The sequence below is a fragment of the Tenrec ecaudatus genome, chromosome 8 (assembly GCF_050624435.1).
Source record: "Tenrec ecaudatus isolate mTenEca1 chromosome 8, mTenEca1.hap1, whole genome shotgun sequence".
Lineage (NCBI taxonomy): Eukaryota > Metazoa > Chordata > Mammalia > Afrosoricida > Tenrecidae > Tenrec > Tenrec ecaudatus.
The window spans coordinates 163,072,236-163,078,036 of record NC_134537.1 but is presented as its reverse complement, the minus strand read 5'-3'; the positions used below and the strand labels follow the sequence as shown (position 1 = coordinate 163,078,036).

General features: G+C 46.9%; 1 pseudogene; it reads right to left on the bottom strand.

Moving 5' to 3' along the window:
* Positions 1-509: 509 nt before the first annotated feature.
* LOC142454556 (myosin regulatory light chain 12B pseudogene) lies at positions 510-1,382 on the bottom strand (annotated as a pseudogene).
* Positions 1,383-5,801: the final 4,419 nt, after the last annotated feature.

Genomic DNA, 5,801 nt, shown 5'->3' with positions numbered 1-5,801 from the left:
TTTACCCAAAATCAAAGATGAGAAAGCAAGGAGGGTCAGGCAAGCGAGATCAATGTTGTTGTCAGGGACCAATTAGCCAATCCTGATCCATAGCGACCTTGTGAACAACAGAATGGAACATTGCTGGCACCTGCATCATGCTCCCAATTATCCGTGGTGTGGCCACTGTGTCCATTCATCTTGTTGAAGGCCTTCCTCCCCCTCCCCCCTCTACCCCTGTCTCTCGACTCCATCAAGCATGTTGTCCTTTCAACATGTCCAAAGTGAGACTTCATCTCTCCACCCTTGCTCCTCAGGAGTATTCTGGCTGTACTTCTTCCAAGACAGATTTGTTTGTTCTTTTGCCAGTCTGTGGTCATTTCAATATTCTTTGCCAGCACCGCAATGAAATGCGTTGATTCTCCTTCGGTCTTCCTTAGTCAGTGTCCAACTTTCACATGCAGAGGAGGCTACTGAAAATACCATGGCTTGGGTCAGGCGTACCTTAGTCCTCAAACTAGCATCCTTGATTTTCGTTTTTTTTTTTTTATTTCAAAATAGCATTTTTATTATATAAAAATGTAAAAATCCAGCAAAATCAGAAATACGGATATATTTTCCTGGGATTTCACATTTGTTGATTTTTATTCATAATCTCTTTTTCAATACAATTTACAATCTTGGCCCCACTCCCAGACTCAATATGCAGGTGCTAAGTGGCAGAGGCCTGGAATAAATACACCCCCAAACAGGTAAAGCTGTGGAGCTAAGTGCATGCAACAGGTTCTATGAGAGCGGGGTGCTGGGGAAGGCGTCGTGGAAATTGAAGAGTAAAACAAGGTAAGTGGAAGGTTTGAGCTCAAGTTCCTTCAGTCATCCTTGTCTTTCGCTCCGTGCTTAAGGATGCGCGTGAACTCGATGTAATTGAAGTTCCCCTTTTTGTCAATGGGTGCTTCTCTGTACAGCTCATCCACTTCCTCATCCGTGAAGCGATCTCCCATGGTCGTCAGCAGCTCTCTCAGGTAATCTTCCTGAGTGGTGCCTGTTGCTTCTTCATCGAAGCAGGCAAAAGCATTTCTGATGACATCTTCTGGATCGGTCCCGTTCAGCTTCTCCCCAAACATCGTCAGGAACATGGTGAAATTGATGGGGCCCGGAGCCTCATTCATCATGGCGTCCAGGTAGGCGTCGGTTGGATTCTTCCCAAGAGAAGCAAGCATATCATGCAAATCTTCCTTGTAGATGAAGCCATCTCGATTCTGGTCCATCATGTTGAAGGCCTCTTTGAACTCCTGAATCTGTGACTGGTCGAACATGGCAAACACACTGGATGTTGCGCGCTGAGGGAGCTTCTTGGTGGTCTTGGTCTTTGCCTTTTTGCTCGACATGGTGGCTGTTTGGGTAGTTGAAAGCCGGACGTGCGACGGGGACACCTGGAGCGGAGCGAGCAGCGACGGCGGCGGGTTGGACGGGGTGTGACAGCGGGCGCCCGGCCGATTTTAAGCATTTTAAAAGAGGTCTTGTGCAGCAGATTTATCGAACGCAATGCATCCTTTCATCCCTTGGCTTCTGCTTCCGTGAGCATTGATCGTGGATCCAAGTAAGATGAAATCCTGGACAGTGCCAACCTTTTCTCCATTGATCATGGTGTGACCTATTGGTCCCGTTGTGAGGAGTTTGGTTTTCTTTACATTGAACTGTAACCCACACTGATGGCTATGGTCTTGGATCTTCACCAGTAAGTGTTCCAGGTCCTCTTCATTGGTGGCCAGCAAGGTTGAGTCACCTGCACATCACGGGCTATCAATGAGCCTTCCTCCAATCCCGACGCTGCATTCTCCTTCCCACACCCCAAGTTCTAAGATTATTTGCTCAGCATAGAGATCGAGTAAGTGTGGTGAGAGGATGCCTCTCTGATGCACACCTCTCTGGCTTTTAAACCATGTGGCGTTCCCTCCTGCTGTCCTCACGGCTGCCTCTTGGTCCATGAACAGGTTTCACAGGAGCATAATGAGGCATTCTGGAATTCCCATTCTTCCCAAGGTTAGCTGTAGTCTGTTCAAGTCCACAGAGACAACTGCCTTGGCATAGTAAAGACAATATGAGTAAACACTTTTCTGGTAATCTGTGCTTTCAGCTAAGACCCATCTGACATCAGCAATGATATCCCTTGTTCTATGTCCTCTTTTGAATTCAGCTCCTTCTCAATTTGCTGCTGCAATCACTGATGGATGATCTTCAGCAAAATTTTACTTGCATGTGATATCAATGATGTTGTTCTATAATTTGAGCATTCTGGTGGATCACCTTTCTTTGGTAAAAACAGTTCTCTTCCAGTCAATTGGCCAAGCAGCTATCTTCCAAATGTCTTTGCATAGATGAACGAGTCCTTCCATTTCGGAATTCCATCAATCCCACAGCCTGGTTGTTGGCTAATGCCTTCAGTGCCACTTGGACTTCTTTCCAAGCTGTTGATTCTTGCTCATATGCTCCCTCTTGAGATGGTGGGATGGCAACTAGCTCTTTGGCACAGCGACTGTGTGTCTTTCCATCTTCTTTCGATGCTCCCTGCTTCAATCAATATCTTCCCCATAGAATCTTTCAACATTGCAACTCGAGTCACGAAATTTTTCTACAGTTCTTTCCGTTTCAGACATGCTGTGAGTTCTTCCGTTTTGGTTTTCTAACTCTAGGTCTTTGCAGACTTCATTGTAATAATTTACTTTTTCCTTCTCAAGCTGCCCAGTAAGAAGTGCCCATAGAAACTATGTATTGAGTACTCACTATCAGCTCACCAACCACACTCACTGCCATTGAGTCAAAGCTGACTCCTAGTGACCTTGGCGGACAGGGTAGAACTGCTTCCTTGGAGTTTCCAAGCCTGTAACTCTTCACAGGAGTAGAAAGCCTGGTCTTTCTCCTGTGGAGCGGTTGATGGATTTAAACTCCTGACCTTGCAGTTAGCGGCCCAATACTTAACCACTACATCTCTAGGGCTCCTCCACTATAGGCTCAGTGATTATTATATAGTTTTGTAGCTATAAACAACAGGAAAAAGTTCCAATAATATTATTATTAAATTATTTTAAAACAACAACTAGCACCTACATGGCTCTTACAATGTACCAGACACCATATGAACTGCTTCACACGCATCAACTAATTTATTGCATCCAACAATCTCATAAGATGGATATAATTCTTATCATCACCCCCATTTTACAGATGTGAAAAATGAGGAAAAGAGAGGTAAAGTCACAAGTAGTAGAACCCGCCTTCAGTAGCCAAGCACCTGAGCCTTTGTTCTTAACCACTGCTCTAGATGTGGTGGTTATGATAATAGAGGGCATTCTCTGTTTAATAAGAAGTCCCGAGGCAAGGCCATTCCAAGGGCAAGTCATTCAGCTCCGTTATCCAGGATTTGGGTTCTCCTCATCTTTATGATCTGCCATCCTTAGCATCTTGGCTTTCGTACAGAGTCTTATCCCTTCGTGTTTACAAGATGGCTCGGGCAGCTCCGAGTAGCAGACCCTGACCCCACAACTCCGAAAGGTCAGAGAAAGATAGAGCCCTTCGCATCGGACTCATTACGCATGAACGAGACTTTCCCCGAAGAGCCGTGGTAGGGCTGTTGGGTAAGTGTTTGACGACTAACTAGCCACAAGGTCGGGAATTCAAGCCCACCAGGAGCTCAGAGGAAGAAGGACGAGGCTGGCTGTTCTTATAAAGGTCACAACCCCAAACTCTCTATTGGCTTGCCAAGGGTCATTATCAGCCCAACGGCAGTGGGTTTTAGACTTTCCCCAAATGCCCCAGAGACTCCCCTTTCATGTTCCAGAACGAAGTCACATGTGCATCCACTGCTATTGCTGAGAAGACACAGGGTTGTCCCTGGCTTGGGTTTGTGTCTGTTGGCCCGGGAAGGGGCCGTCCTTCTGATGCGTAGGGCTGCCTGGAATTCTGACTAAAACAAACCTCTGTTCCCCTTCGTTAGGGCTCATTCCCTAGAGCAGCAGAACCACATCCACCGTCGCCAAGTGAGAGAGAAAAGAAGTCTGGTTAGAAGGTGACGCTAGCAGGGTTCTGACAGTCATGCGGGCTGTCTTATCAGAGTCCCACTTGGGTCCAGAATAGGTAGAATTCATTACGTTTTCAACAAAACGCACGCTTGGGGGGAGTCACGTACTTTTCCAGGCACTTGCGATTGCTCAAGTCGGAAGACAGTTATGTAACCGCTGTAAACAGCCATAATAATCAGCGAAACAAGAAGAGCAGCATTTGTGTCTTCGTGACCCTGCAGGCAGGGCTGCTCCAGATGGCAGCACCCAGGTATCTGTCCTTGAGCCATGCCGAGAGCTAGCCAAATTCCACGGAGGCTCGCAGGCTCTGGCGAGGAGCAGGACAAACAAGTTTGGCTAATGACGAGAGGGAGTCAACTGACTTAGTGTTGCATGCTAGTACTTGCACAGCTTACGCTTCTGATTTGCCGGGGGCGGGAGGGGGGGGGAAGGGGAGGTTCTCTCTAGTTCCTACTATACCCAGATTAGCTGGAGTTATAAATCTTCAATAGAGACACCAGCAATCAAAGAGAATGAGTGGCCCAAGATCATCCGCTGGGTAATGATAGAATCCACGTTCTCAACACATCCTCCAGCGTCTGGCAAGATGGACCCACAGCCAAGACCAACTGTAGTGGACAGACTCATGCTCCTAGCACATGGCTCTTATGGGGGAAACCAGCCCCTCACACTATCATGGATTCGGTAAGCGCAATTGTACGGTGATGATACCTAAAGGTTATAGTAAAGCCATGGAGAGTCAGAGAGAGAGGAGAGAGAGTGAAATAAAGGAGTCAGACACATTCATAGCAGCATGCTCACCTGAGCCTTTCTTGGTGGTCCATGTGGAAACTCGGGAGGGGCAGGGGCAAGAGAGCACGATTTATTTCTAACTAAGGCTTATATATCTTTGGAGGCAAAGACATACATCCCAGGATGGGGTTGTACTATAGGTAATACAGTAATGGGATGGGGACTATCTCGGGGTATACACGCTATAGGAAGAGGAGGGATTAAGGGTACACATGTGACAAGATAGGCGGATCCTAGATTCATGGCGGCCTAACCTTGATTGTCTTTGAGCTGGAGACTTGGTTTGTTCTAAGCTTTCAGGGCAACAATCACTGACCCTAACAGCAGGGAGTGCGCCCCACCTGTGGCAGGGCAGACATTAGGGTCTGCTTGCTCCGATGGCTGATGCCTGCAGGGAGATAACTGTGACAACCATTTACCATTAGTTGCAAGCAGTGTCCTAGGTGTGACATATATTTGGGGAAAGAAGGTGGGGAAAGTCTTTTGTACCCACAGGCTCTCTCTTGCTGTCCCTTTCAGGTGAATCTGCAGCCCCTCCTGGTCCCAGGTTGACAGTCTTGTTTGGGATCCTGGGCCAGAGATCCTGCTTCACGGACACTGTGAGCTTCAAACTAATGATCTAGTTTTAAGTCACCAAGTTTCAGGATAATTAGTTACCTACTGCTATAGGTAGCTGATGTTGACGTCTTTCATAAATCACATGGACGTGTTGTCACATCTCCTTCCTTGGTCCCCACATGGCGTTTGTATAGTAACTTTTGTTTTAGGTAGCAGCATACGACATACTTTCAGGATCCGTGGACCCTATGTTATTTACATATATACTATACATACATATGTATACATCCCGCAATCAATGAACACTTAGTTTTTAACAGGCTTTTGAATTTTGGCCTTGATGAAGAAACTGCAGGGCCAGTAAGATGCCCCTGTTCCTGGGCCCTGATCCAC